Raw genomic sequence first — 14,375 nt, 5'->3', positions numbered from 1 at the left:
TCACATGCTGTGTTCTCCAGGGTGCCTTGTCATGCCTTAGGCACAGCATGCTCCCAATAAATATTCAATTGCTTTATTTCATATTTCTCTTTTGCTTTTCTCAAGCTCATCTTCTCTATTCACATCCCTTCTCCACCACTGACTTCAACCTTAGGGGATCACTTTGCATGTGCCTTTCAGGTGTTGGTCTTTGGGGTTGTGTAGTGGAAGGTGAGATGAGGCATGGGTGAAATTTCACCTGGTTCTATCAAGCTGTTATCTCTCCAGGCCAACACCACGGTTACAGAGCGTAGACACTAGACTAGCAACTTCCTTCCTTCTGGGGGGGGTCAGTGGCCTCCAAACTGCATGATGAAGCCATTGTCTAGCTCCCACAGTAAGTCATTAGTTCTGCAATGCCTCCCAGGTCAACACCGCATAACAGGAATTTTGGCCACTGCTGACCTTCTCCTAGTGGGAAGTAATAAGTGGATGTAGCCCCGCCTTCCTCCCAGAAGCCTTCTCTGACCCTTGTAGCTGACTGGGAACTCTTAGTTCATTTGACATCACTTTCACACGGTGGGGGCACTTCATTCATTTTCCTATTATCTGCTGGGCATCAGCCTGGTCTCAGCTCCTGAAGGTAGGTAGCTTCTCTCACCCACCACCTTGGTAGGCTCCCACTAGGCCTTCAGTCAATGTGTGTACTGACTAGTAACTTTTCCCTGGAATGGCTACAGCTATGGGGGTAGATGGAGAGAAATCATGGGAAGAAAGGAGAACTAGTACTTTTTGCTGCTATCTTAGGCAAGTGTGAATGAGGAGAAGCAACTCCTTCAAACAAAGCAAAACATTCTGACTTTTCATTTCTAGGCAGACAGGGGCAAGTCCTGGCCCCGCAAAATCGGTCACAATTAAACCAATGCCAGCATCATTTGCTTCAGGAATCTCCAGTTCCTTCACTCTGCACCTAGCAGCTCTTCCGACGGAAGCCTGCAGGTTGGGCATGAAATCAATCCCAGAGCAGAGGAGGAACAACAGACAATGGGCCACATAAGCCTCAGGCCTCCCACCTGGGGGAACTCTGGTCTGAGGCAACTACAAGGCCTTCCTCTCAAACAAAGATGCCCATTGCAGCCTGAAATGCCCATCATCAGAGGCCACTGAAGAGAGCTCTCAATAAGAAGACAAAAGTGTCAGAGTTGGAGGAGAGAATCAGAAGAATGTCTTATATGTTAATGACAGTTTATTAGACTGGAGGTAGAGCAGAGAGCCAGGCACTGAGGATGTGAAAAACAGGAGAGAAGTTTGAGTGGGCAGGCAGCAGCAATGCAAAATCCCAGGCATTGCCCAGAGGAGGCAACGTTAGGTGGGGCAGCAGGGTAGGGAGGGGAGGAGCATGAAGAACTTCGGCTGATGTTAAGAGAGCTAGGCCAGGAGCAGGTGAAGATTAGAATTGGGTCCAGGTTCCTTGAAGACAAACCTAACTGATTTCACATATTAAGATGCGTCACCCTCAGGAATCCTTACTGCACTACTAGCTCTGCTGGTGTGAGTCTGCAGAAAGAAAAATTCAGGGATCATTTTGGAGGGCCAGAAAGACTCAGGAAAAGAAAGGGCATCAACCATCTTTGACCACTTTCCATGTGACACAGCCAGTATAAACCCATGATCACCACTGGTTCTCACAAGGCCAAGAAAAGTTGTTGAGTAAGTGGCCCAAGGTCATCTCTTATGAATGTTAAGTAAGCTGCCCAAGGTCACAGAGCCAGGATATATCATGCCTGGGATTCGAACCCAGGGGTCACACTGACGCCAGAGCCTGTGGTTCCCACTGCCCCTCTTACCCCAGGTGCATACCCTAAACGGAGGTGTGTACTCTCGGTGGAAGCTTCACATTCCACATATTCCTCAGCCTCTAGCCTCTCCTCACCTCTGAGGGTGTGATTTAAGCCAAAGCAAAGCCAAGACCCAGACAATTTTATTCTTATTTCCTTTGCAGGTGGCGTGCCTGTCACACAATATGTAAAAACCAACAAGGACAACAAGGTAAGTAAATGGGAATTTGCTGAATGTGTAGATTCCAGTACTATTATTTAATATTTTATAAACCCAGGAAATTGTCCAGATGTTAAAGCATACAAATAACTCACTGCTGAGCCAATGAGCATAAACGCTGAGGGACAAACCAATGGGAAGAGTCAGCTGTGCTTAAACCTGTTCCTTTGCAGTGGGCGACAGGGGCCTGCCACCCAGACAACTGGCCTCCGGCACCCACTCTGTACCGAATCACGGCTGGGCATGAGTTGCTTAACTCTCTGGGCCTGTTGCCTCCCTCCAGAAGGGAGGAAATGACAACCACCATGGCCTTTGGTACAAGAATCAAATGAGTTGTTCTATAGGATGTGAATGTCTATGCTGTTTTGTGTCTCCAGCCCAGGAGACAAGTTCTCCACACAAAAAAAAATCCCACCCGTCCTTCAAGGCCCATGCCACGCTCCAAGGCTAATTTTTTAAATTTTCTGTAGAGAAGGAGTCGTGCTGTGTTGCCCAGGCTGGTCTTGAGCTCCTCAGGCTCCAAAAGTGCTGTAGGCCTGGGACCTTTCAAATTAGGTCTCTTCTCTCATCTGAAGACTTTGTACTCTTTAACCTTAATCAGATGCTTATCCTTTTCTTTCTCTTTGTTAAAAATTCTAGAAATTCTTGCTGGGCACGGTGGCTCAAACTTGTAATCCCAGCACTTTGGGAAGCTGAGGTGGGTGGATCACGAGGTCAGGAGATGGAGACCATCCTGGCTAACACAGTGAAACCCCGTCTCTACTAAAAATACCAAAAAAAAAAAAAAAAAAAAAAAAAAAAACTTGGCCAGGCGTGGTGGCGGGCGCCTGTAGTCCCAGCTACTGGGGAGGCTGAGGCAGGAGAATGGCGTGAACCCGGGAGGCGGAGCTTGCAGTGAGCTGAGATGGCGCCACTGCACTCCAGCCTGAGAGACAGAGAGACTCCGTGTCAAAAAAAAAAAAAAAAAAAAAACACCTTAGAAATTCTTTGCTTAAATATCACTTCCTCCAGGAAGTCTTCCTGATCCTCTACCACGCCCCACCCACCCTCCATCCATTTGGCTGCTCCAGGTTGTGTGGTGGGGGGAATTTCACAGTACTTTGTGTTAAGCGCTGATTTATCCCTTATATAGTACTTTCATTGACTGTAGTCCCTATACTGGACTGAGCTCCTTGAGCGCACAGACTGTGGGTCTTACCTGTCTTGGCATTCCTAGACGTTTCTGGTCTGTGGAAAGTGCTCACTAAATGTGAATATAAACTAATGAATATATGGGTTTCTACAGCAGTTTATACTGCATTACACGGCTCCTCTAATGAATTTCTAGCCCCCTTCCTTGTTGGGGTATACACTATTTTATTCAGTATTTCTCCTGAAGGCCTCTCTGTACCAAGCTCAGTTTTAACAAAAACATTGGTGATCTGGTTATCACTGAATTATCCACTACGTTGAATTCTCCCAACTACCCCGTCCCAGCCCTTAGCTTGGCCGAAGGAAAATTAATTGGTTGCAAAGTGCATATCTAATTACAACAGCCAGCCCCTGACACTGAGATGCTCAAATGTTAATTATAACATATGCATCTCAATAACCGACGGTGGCATTTAGTGCGGCATTAATCACGCCACATGAGCCCCCCAGTGCATGCACAAAGCTCCTTTTTATCTGCCATTAGCACAGACTTTGCACTTTCAGCACGGAAGTTCTCATCCTTAAAGCCTTTCTGACTCTAAAACCAACGTTTCCCTGAAGCCTGGACTTCGCCTAAGTCCCCGGGTCTCCCACCGCAGAAGCCCCCACCCAGGGCTGCGCCAGTGCCGTGGGGTCGCTGGGCGGCGGGTTTTGGCGTCGGTAGACTGGGCTGTCTTGGCAGCTAAGCCGACATCCCGAGCGTCCAGGGGCCACCCCGCTCTCCAGGGCCCGCCATCCTGGAAAAGAAAGGCGAACTACATTACCCAGCAGGCCTCCCGCCGCCCTCTTTCCTTTCAAGTCTTTGCACGTGGCCGGAGGGGAGGGCGGGGCCTAGACGTCACTCTCCTACATTCTCTTTCCCTGTGTCAGATCAGGGATCATTTTTTTTCCTTCCTCTACTCCCTCCCCCCTACCCGCCCCTCCCTCCCTGTTTCCCTTCCCTCCCTCCCTCCCCTCTCTGCTGGGTCTGTGCGCTGGGGCGCCCGATCCCCTCCGCAGCTGGGACGCTCCGAACTCGAGGCAGGAGTCGGCTCTCTGGAGCCTCGTCCCTCCCTTCCCCTTCCCTGCCCCCTTCCCCCACCCCCGACTCGGGCTTGGCGCGGCGGCCAGAGGAACCCCGAGGTGAGCATCTCCTCTCCCGTCCTCCTCTTATAGTCACCTCAGCTTGCTGATCGATTCGGATACCCGGGAGGAGGGCTGCGTGACGTGCGCGTGCTTATAGATAAATCCAGGAAAACCGCCCCAAACAATCAGCCCCTTTCCCCCTCCCTGCGCCTGGGCCAGCGGGGTGTCCGCACCCATCTACCATCCCCTCCTCCCCCTCGGTGGGAAACTGCACTCCACAGTGTCGCCCCCTCCCTGGGTTTGTCCCATTCCCTGCCCGGTTCTCCGCCCCGCGGGGTGCCGTGGCCCTGGAGCTCCGGCGCCAAGGGGGGCTCTTGGGGGGCGCACGGCTGGAGCCCGGCTCGCGTTGGAGCTGCGCTGTGTAGCCGCTGTCATGTGCCGGGTTCCGACCCGGGGGGAGGAAGGGAGCGAGCGCGATTCCTCTCCCTTTTGTTTTGAAGCCCGCATTTGCTGCATCGAGCAGTTGGTTTAGTACCAGCCAAACTTGCAGCTGTTCAGACCGCGCTCCGCGGAGGTAGGGAGCGCGTCTCGGGGTGGCGTTTGGGGGCCGGGGCTGCAGCACTCGGGGCTGCGGGAGGGACCCCGAGAGTGTGTCTCCACGCCGCCCCTCCCTTCCCCGGTGACTGATTGTGTCTGTGGCAGCGGGCGTGTGTGAGTGTGCGCGCCCGTCCCCGCGGGCTCGGGGATGTCTGTGGATGGCTGTCGTCTAGACAGGGCGCAGCCCCCTCCCTGCGTCCCCGGTGAGCCCGCGGGCCGCGGGGGGAGCGGGGGATGGGAGCAGAGGAAGAAACGAAATCGGTGGACCCGTTGCGGTCTCCCCTTTGGTTATTCCCAACGGTCGGGGTTCTGTTGGCTTTTTTATTATTCCTGTAGCCGCGGTGCAATCGGGCCTGGGGAATAGATACGCCGGGCGGAGAGGGGTTCACTTGACAGGCTCTGAAAAGCCACCTCTGGGTGGCGAGTGACCCAAGCGGCCGTGGGGTGGGCTCCGGCTCGGGTTCATCAGCACGACTAGCAGGTAACTGTCCCGGGCCCCGGTCATGGAGGAGGGCGGGCGTGGGGTTGGGGGCGATGGCTTGGGCTGCGGCGAAGGTCTGGGGCCTCGGAGGGCCGCGTGCCGGTGCCTGGATATGGCCGGAGGGGGCGTCCGGGACACCGCGCGCCTGAGCCGAGTGTGTTTCTCTATTGATGGTTAAAGACAATCGGGAAGGGGCGGTCTGAGTCCCTTATCTGGGCGGTGTTGGTTGTTTGGTTCCGCAGAGTTTTCTGGGTTGGGGCTGGGGGGTGTGAGCAGGGCAGGCTGTGCGGCGTGTAGAGGGGAGGGCTGGCTGGCGGCGCTGCGTGCGTCCCCACCCCGAGGAGTGAGGCGTCGCCTCCCCCGCCCGGCTGTTTGTGTGTACACACGGCTCCGGTGTGTGTGGGGGGCGGGGACCGCAGACCGCGGCGTAGTGGGGACACGCGTGGGCCCCGATCCCCCGCGCGACCGGTCCCGCCAGCCCCCTCCTCGTCCGAGTCGAGGTCTTGTGTCCCAGCGCGCGCGCGCCCGAGTTACTTGGAGAGGGGACCGTGCGGCTGTGGGCCGGGGAAAACCGTAGGGTCGCGTGTGCTGGTCCTGGGTGCAGGAGTCCCAGGTCCGCTGTGCGGCTGAGTCACACAGCCCCTCCCTCCGCGCCCGCGACGCCCCCTGACCCGGCAGACTGGGGGTCCACCCGGCGGCGCGGGGGGTTAGTTTGGCTGCGCCGCCCCCAGTCCACGCTAGGGTGACCCCACACCGAGGCTTTCGGTGGGTGTGCGTGCCCGCGCTCGCCGCCGCTGCCTTAGCAGATCTGGGAGAGTCAGCGACTGCCTACCGCAGCCCCGGCCCTACAGTGGGAGCCCAAGGCGGCCCGGCAGCCCCAGCGCGCCCCAACCCGGCCCAGCCCGCCGCCCGCCCGGCGCTGTGTCTTTGCGGCCCAGGGATTATCTCCCAGGCCAGGGGCCTGCGCGACCAAGGAGGAAGCCGCTGGAGCCGCCGGCTCGGCCGCGGCTAAAGCCTCCGTAGGGCGAAAGTGACACAGCGCGAGCGAGCGCCGCCGCCGCTGCTGGGGCCGGTGCCGAGAGGAAGGAGCCGCCCAGAGTGCAGGGAGGGGCTGCCGGCTGTCCGTTTCCAGTTCCTCCTGCCTAGGGCCCGGTCTGGGCTGAAAACCTCAGGAATCCAGGCTCCTAGCAGGCTCGGGCTGCACAAGGAAATGGCCTGGCTTTCAAGAAAACCCAATTATACGTGAACAGAATGCACCGAACAGACGCTAGAAGGTGGCCAGGACACGCTCAGGTTGTCTGGGGAAACTCCCTCTGAGTGTTTGACACAGGATTCAATTTACACACAAATCACCTCATCTGTGTCAAGCATCTGTCCTGGATAATGGATGCTCAGAGGCAGTAATTTTGTAACACATTCTAGGGTACAGTGTCATCAGTGATTAACAGGTTGCTAGAATAATATGTTTGTATGACCTTACAGGGCAGGTTTTCTTACACCCCCTCCCCCCGCCCCCGCCCAGATATCATAGCATTTATTAAGAGGGTCCTGTGAAGTAGGAGAGTATTAGCCCCATTTTACAGATGAACACACTGAGGCTCAAAAATGTGGCTTGCATAAGGCCTCTCGGTGGGGGAAGGGCCACATTCCCCCTTTTCTCAACTTATGGCATTTAATTCATAGTGGCCACTTTTTTTTGAGTGTGGATTCTTGATACCTCAGGAAATACTGAAACTAAGAAATAGAGTATATTATGCTGACACATATTCTTTCTCAAAACACTCTTGATTTGCTAACCATTCCTAATGAGAGCAGCCACTAAAGAAGGGAAGTCTGCATTGCTGTTACTACCACACATTTAATAATTTGCTGTTGGTGAATGGATAGCAGCTGCGATACATCCAGTTTCTACCAGAATCATATGTGCATGTAATAAATGTGTATGGTATGCCTGTTCATGTAACAGTTATCTATGTTCATATGGCTGTGTTCATTGAGTCTTTATTGAATTCGAGGAGCAAAGAACTTATACTTGCCTGCATGGATTTCTCAGAATTCATGCGTGTGAAGGTTGTCAGACAGCCTGGAGGGTTATTAAGTTTAGCCAACTAATCAATTAATTAACCATTCACTCTATATGTATTGGGCACCTATGTGTTTGTGTATATAGAAGTGCGTACAAATAAAATTTATCAAATGTTCATTAAGTCCAGCAAATGTTTATGAAGCACCAGCCTCACTTAGGCCAGATACTCTGCTACTCTACAAAGATAGTAGAGCAGAAATAGTTAAGTTGCAATGCAATAACACAGCCTACAGGAGGGAACAAATCATAAATATTTTAGAGCAGTCACCCTGGAACTTAGTCAGTTTCACATATGTTGGTTTCAAGGGGCCCATAATGCCAGTTCTTATTCTAGAGCAAATGCAGAAGGAAGCGATGGGAAAAAACACCTTAATGGCCCTTGTTACCCTGAACTTCAGGCTTTTTGGAACCTCCTGGGAGGGCCCAGAGGTCTGCTCTTCTGTGGAAGTTAGGCAGCTGATGGAAATTACCCTGAAGCCAACCAACAGGCTTCTGGGGACGTAGAGCTAAGGAGGTGTTCTCTGTGGTCCCGCCTCAGCTCAGATGTGCTGTGACTCAGGGAGAGGTTGTGGCTTTGGTCAAGGGCTCACTCAGGCCCTGCCTTGGGTGTAGGAGTTTCTGCCTTACAGGTCTGTGTAGATGTGTTAATACAAGTCTGCTTTTTATCTAATCCCAAACTCACCGTCTGGTCAGATATTGTCCTCTAATTTCATTTCCGTTTTGGGCTCCATTGCCCTTGTTTTAAGGTTATGTTGTTTGCAGCTCAGGTCATGAAGGAGGAGACAGGAGGTGGGTGGTTAGGATGGAGAGAGAATCCTGAGCCCAGATAGAGAACAGGAGGTACAAACATGCAGGCAAATTGCAGTTTCTGAGAATTCTCCTCACGTGGTGGCATTTCTGCATAACTTACCTGATAACACAGCCCCATTTGGTGTCCTTGGCATGGCAGGGGGAGGGGGCATCTACCTCTGGGCCTCACTGACTCACCGGCACCCTGAGCTCAGCTGCTTCCTTTCAGGTTTGGTTTTCCTTTGCCCGCTGCCTCCCACTGCGTGCAGTTTAATTTAGAACCTTGCTGTAATGGTGGCCTTCTCCCTGTGTTGGCACCGTGCTCTCAGCATGCCTCTGACTTCAGAATTAAGGCCGGAGCTGTGGTTCACAACGGGGTGAGAACAGACACATCCTTGGATCTCTGGCACCCAGAGCTGGAGAGGACTTTGAAGATGATCTGATCTTCATGTGAAGACCTGAAGCCTAGGGAAGTGGAATGACTTGCCCAAGGTCATGGTGAGTCCTTAGCAGAGTGGGTAAAAAATCCTGGAATTTGATATTTCATCCAATATTCTTTCTAGGTACCATAATGCTTTCTGGAAAAAAGTTGGGTTATTACTTCCCGAAGAGTGAGAACTCTTTATCTTCTTCTCTCCTGTCTTCTGGTTCTGGGAAGAGCTCTGAAATTCATTTTTTCATCTTGACTTTTCTTTCCTTCACAACTGGCCCTTCCTGCCTTATCTTCATCTTTGGCATTCATGAACACGTGAAGGTGTGTATTGGGGAAAGATGGAGGGTCTTGGTGTCCTACAGTGCTCTCAAACTTGGTCTGTGGCTTTCTCGCCCTGAGTCCGGGTCCTCATGAACCTTTTGGAAGTGTTTGCAAAGCTGGGATGCATGTGTACTTTTCTAGGAAGAGAAGCTACAGATTTCATTTGATTCTCAACTGACTCAAGTAAGGACGAAACTACTGGTGAGGAGGACAGAATGGTTGGATAGTGGTTGGTTGACAGCGGGGCTACTTTAATACCCTGCACTTGATTTGGCTTTACAGTTTGCAAAGTATTTCACACAAATTATCCCATCTGCGTTTTATAATAGGCAGTTATCATTATCAGCCTGTGAGGCAGTTGTTGTTATACCCATTTTGCAGAAGAGGAAACTGAGCCTTCGTGGTTAGTGGCATGCCCAAGTCACGAGTAAGCAGTAGAGCAGGGATATGAACCCTGACTTCAGACTTCAGGTCCAGTGCTCAGGGCTGAGGTGCCTTGCTGTCTGACATCATTATGATGAACAGAAAGCCTTGAACTTCCCAGAGCTTCTTAATGCCTACTGTTTACTCATATTCGGCCATAGAGCCAGACCCAAATGCTCACTTACCCAAGGGGTGGGGGAGATAAAGTATGGGAGGCAGTTACCATAGCAATGATCTGTAGAGTGGAGCCAGTTTGGGATGGTTTCATGGATGAGGTGAATTTGGCAGTAGGCCTGGCTCATGGTGGAGGAGGTTTTAGGCTGGGACAATGGCCCAAAAATGGTTAGGGGGAAACTAGGTGCTTGGGGTGGGTAGAGCAGACCTAAGAGGTTTAGTTGATCATCCTGCAGTTTGTGGGAGCTTCACAGTAGTTATCGGGCTGTGTTTCTATGCCTGTCTCTGTCCTTGGCCCTGGGGCTACGACAGTGAACAGGTACAGCCCCCTGCCTTCAAGCAGCCTGCTTTCTAGTGGGAGAGACAGACGCATAAGCCGTTCCGTTCAATGTGATGTGGGGTGTCTAGGTGGAGAGAAGCCCAAGCCCCTTATAGCGGCACAGACAAGGGGCAGATACCTGCTCCGGCCTCAGATGTCAGGGAGGGTTTCCTAAAGGAGACGGCTCAGGAGCTGAATCTTAATGGATGAAAAGAAACTGGCCAGGAGAGGAGATGGGAGAAGGGCATTCAGGGAGAAGGCATGGTGTGCGCAGGGTGTGGAGGAACAAGGCTGCCTGGGTGTAGGAAGGAACGGCAAGCAGTGAGGTCAAATGCAAGGGCGGAGAGGCAGACAGTGCTCAGAGTGGAGGAGCTTTGTGAGCTTGGCTTCAGACCTTGGCTTTTAGCCTGCAGGTAAGGCATAGAGGCAGGGCTTTAATCAGAGAGGTGTGCAGCCTTGCTTGGATTGGAAGGGAACAGGACTGGGAACCGGGTGGCCACGGGGCTGGTGAGGCAGTAACAGGTTCCCCATGGCATCCACGTCACAGGGGGTGAGACCTGGAACAAGGGCCATGCATCTAAGGATGGACCAAAGGTCATACATTAAAATTAGTTAGGGAGTAAAGTCTGCAGTGATTACTTAGACTTGGGGGATAAGGGATTTATCCCTTATTACTTAGACTTGGGGGATTAGGGAGTCTCAGTGGCTCCCTGGTTTGTGGCCTCACTGACTGGGGGGACAGCAGCTCTTAACTCAGGTGTGAACTTCTGGTTGCTGGAGCAGGGTCTGCTAGGGTTGAGGTAGGAGGGATGATCACGGTGAGTTCAGTGCTCAGGTATTGCTAGCAGGATAGTGGGGTGGTGCTGCCTTACAGACAACGCACTGTGCAAGGTAGAGGCCGCAGAAGTGTGGGCCCAAGCTGAGCCCTGCGAGTGGGGAAGCATCGGCCACTGAGCGTGACCACGGTGAGGGCTGCCGGAGACAATGAGAGCAGACCTCTTCCTCCCATTGTCAGAGAATCCTTTGTCATGCTGGCCGCTGTCGTCAGGGAAGCCAGGCGGGGATGCTGTGTCATGCTGGAGGCCCAGCTGGCAGAATCCCGCGACAGCCAAGAGCGTGTTTCAGCTGGAAGCATTAGAGTGAGTTAGGGGAGAGGCATTTTGCTTTTTAACATCCACAGTGAGCAGAGCCCTGTCCCAGCCCCTTGGAGTGTACAGAGTGGGGAAGCCCTGAAACCTGCTTCTAGGAGCAGGTAGTTTTGTTGGGGAGAGAAGATATGAACATATGAAGCCACTAAAAAGCTGTAACAACCCCAGGGAAGAGTGGAATGCAAATTAAATAGAGTGTTGCAGATCCCTCTGTTCCTGCCATACTTCATTTTTATAGAGCTGGTATGTTTTAGGCGAAGGTCCAGTCTTTGCATGTTTGAATTCTCAGAACCGACAATAGTGCCTGGCACATAGTAAGTGTGTGTTCAGTCTGTGTTTGCGGATCTGCAGGGATGTGCCCAGAGTTAGTTGTCTGGGGTGGGAGGTCAGCCAGGGAAGGTTTCCATAAGCAAGCCCAAAGGGAGCATCCCAAGGCTGATTTAGAATACTTTGAGTACCACAGTGGAGTAAAAATCTTGAAAACCTTCCAGTGACAGAGCACCTAGAAAGGCTGTATAAGCTGTAGCTAGCGTCCTTTCAAAGCAGAGCTAAGCTCATGGAATGTAAGGGAAATCCCCAGGGATCTCAAAGGGAGTGTGGAGGGTGAGCTCCAGCTGGGGCTCATCTAGGCCTGGGGATTGGGAGAGGTGTTGAGGGGTGGCTCCTGGCCTCAAAGCCCAAGGGGTTGAGTCCTGACTATATCTCCTCTGGGACTAGAGATGATACCAGGAATCAAGAGCCCTACCTAAAACAGGACCTGGCAAAAGTTTGCATGCTGGGAGAAAGGGTGGACTAGACACCAGCCCATCCGCATGGGGGATGGAAAGTGGGCATGCTGCCTTTTGTCCTGACCTGGATGTGAGGTGGAGAAAAATCTTCCCTAGAAATGTGAGCCCTCAGGCCTGTTAGAGCTTTGAATGTCCACTACACATGTGGTCCAGGAGGCCCTCAAGAGAGAAATTAGCATGTAAAGCCTTGAGGGCCAGTGTCTTCCTGACTGGGAGCTCTACGGCATCAGGGGCCTGGGGAGAGTCTGGGGCTGTTTGCCCTTTGCTGACTTAAATCTCCACCTTGGGAGATGCTTTGCGATCAGGGCAGGGTGAGTGAGTGAGGAGAGGGAAGAGAAAGGGCAGAGGTGCTCCTCGGTAGGAATCTTTTAAAAGGGCCTTGCAGATAGCTGCACAACTTGGGGAGGCATGTGCAGGATGGCAGAGAAGGACAGTTGCATCCGAGGCTTCGTCTCTTAGGAAAAAACTTCAGATGAGCCCCGTCTAGGAAGCTCAGAACATTCTCCCTGCTGCATTCTCAGGTCAGGTTCTTACAGATAAGGCTTCTTTCCAGGGTCCCCTTAAGGGTGTCCTGTGCAGATTGCAGTTGCTACTGGTCCTCCAGACTGGGAACTACATTGTCTTTCCACGCCCTGAGTCTTTAGTTCCCCCAGTTTGAAACTCAGGAGTAGAGGTCATCTGGTCAACCCTCCACCTGGTGTGGGAGTCCTGACTGCAGCAGCGCTTTTTTCCAATGTGCTGCTTGTGGCTGGGAGTTTATTGCCTCGGAGGCAGCGCCTTCCCTTGTGTTATAGCTGGAAAGGCCTTGTACTGAGCTCTGGCCACCCTCCTGGCTGGCCGTTTTCACCCATGGCCCCTGCAGCTGTTGTGAGAAATGTTTCTAGACCTTTCACCATCCTGCTTGCTTCTGCTGGAAGGGCCTCCATTTGTCAAGCTGAGCTTCTGTGAGAATCCAGCCAACTTCTGTCCTAACTTACCTCACACAGAGGCAGCTTTTGAAGATAGATGTGAGGGTAGCTGAGCCGGCTGCATAGGCGCAGTCTGTGATGGGGGAGTTCTGAGAAGCTTTGGCTCAGTGCTTTTCGGATGATCATGAGAGAGGCAGCAGCACCTGCTGCAAGTTCCTTCCTCCAACGCCCAGAATACATTTCAGCTTATAAGTAAGTGACTTGGGAATCCCATGCAGGGAGCTGTGTGGAATTTATTGAGTGCAAGGAGTTTACTGAGTGCCTATTATATGCCAGGCACAATGCTGGGTGCCTCTGTGTGCCTTGCTAAATGAAAGTAACTTCTCTGAGGGAGACAGACAGAGGCAGAGACATAGTAATGCCTAACTGCAGTTGTGACAATTGAGCCCTGAAGGGATTCAGAAAGAATGTGTGTGGTTCCATCCAGAGTGGGTGGAGCTGACACATTCCCCATACTGTTCCCTTATAGGGCCTTCCCCTGGGGTAGGCAGCATCATGATCTCACCAGTAGCTCAGAACCCACAGGCCTGTCCCACACTCTTGGGTCATTTGCTGAGATACTTACACGTCTGAACCATGAGATCAAAAAAGTGACCTGCTAGAGAATTCACATCTTGGCATGTCACCAAACAGGCTGGTGTTGACAAGCAAAGTATTTTTTACAGTATGCGGTTTATCTGTCTCCATTATCTACCTACAGTGCCCTGGGCACTCTCAGGAAGCAAAAAGTCTTTCTGTTCCTCCATCTCCTTGATGCTTGGCATCTGTGTGGGTCACATATTCGGCAGATTGGGCAATAAAGAGCATGCGTTGCCTTTGCAGCAAGGTTGCATCGGACGGCTGGACGTGCCTGGACGTGCTCTGCCACTTGCATGAAGGACCCTGTGTAGACCAGGCCAATAGTGAGGGTCAGGGATTCCGAGAAAGCACCTAGTTTCTCCTCTTCTCCCTCTAAAAATGGTTTATTCTGCCCACATTCTATTGATTTGCCTTAATCCTTTTACCTGTTAACCTTTGCCTCAGTTTAGTGGGCACACACAAGGTATCTGCAGTGGGTCTGGCTCTAGGAGTGAGATGAGATGAATTGGGGCGAGCCTGGCTGGGTCCCTGCTGCCCATCTACCCATCTTGCTGGGGAAGACAGAACAGCCTTGCTTTAGTGTAAGCTGGTAAGTATGGGGTCAGGAGAATGAAAAGGGTGACGAAGCAGCCAGAGGTAGGATGACTGTGAATTTTTTTTTTTTTTTTTTTTTTTTTTCAAATGGATAATCATGCTGGGACACAGATACAGACTGAGGTTGTCCTGGGTAGGTGGGGGCTTATGACACATGGGCCAGGGGGGGCGTATGCATGTGGGTCATACCTGACATTTATCAGACACTGTTATCAGTCATTTATACTGCAGGGTGCACATAGGGGTGACAGGGGAGGTGCTCGTGCACAAGAGAAGTTGGCAGCTGTTTCCTTCCTTTGCTTAGAGGATGTAGGGGAAAGCATTATCTGTGGGGACTGGACTCAGAATTCAGATGGGGCTCAGTTTACAGCCACAGGGTTCT

General features: G+C 52.2%; 1 protein-coding gene across 28 annotated transcripts in view; it reads left to right on the top strand.

Annotated features, from left to right (window-relative positions):
* Nucleotides 1–4,188: 4,188 nt before the first annotated feature.
* The window catches only part of CTIF (cap binding complex dependent translation initiation factor), a 339,224-nt gene continuing 329,037 nt past the window's right edge, over nucleotides 4,189–14,375 (top strand). For 13 of the 28 annotated variants that reach the window (XM_074022308.1, XM_065533854.2, XM_074022313.1 and 10 more), the window contains exon 1: nucleotides 4,189–4,350. The gene's annotated coding sequence lies outside the window, so the exon portion shown is untranslated. Of the gene's footprint in view, nucleotides 4,351–4,793; nucleotides 4,868–5,006; nucleotides 5,372–8,475; nucleotides 8,745–14,375 lie in introns of those variants that run through there. The other 15 variants (XM_074022307.1, XM_074022303.1, XM_045377947.3 and 12 more) reach the window with 6 other exon arrangements.

This window comes from Macaca fascicularis, chromosome 18, assembly GCF_037993035.2.
Source record: "Macaca fascicularis isolate 582-1 chromosome 18, T2T-MFA8v1.1".
Classification (NCBI taxonomy): Eukaryota; Metazoa; Chordata; class Mammalia; order Primates; family Cercopithecidae; genus Macaca; species Macaca fascicularis.
This window is presented reverse-complemented; position numbering and strand designations above follow the sequence as displayed.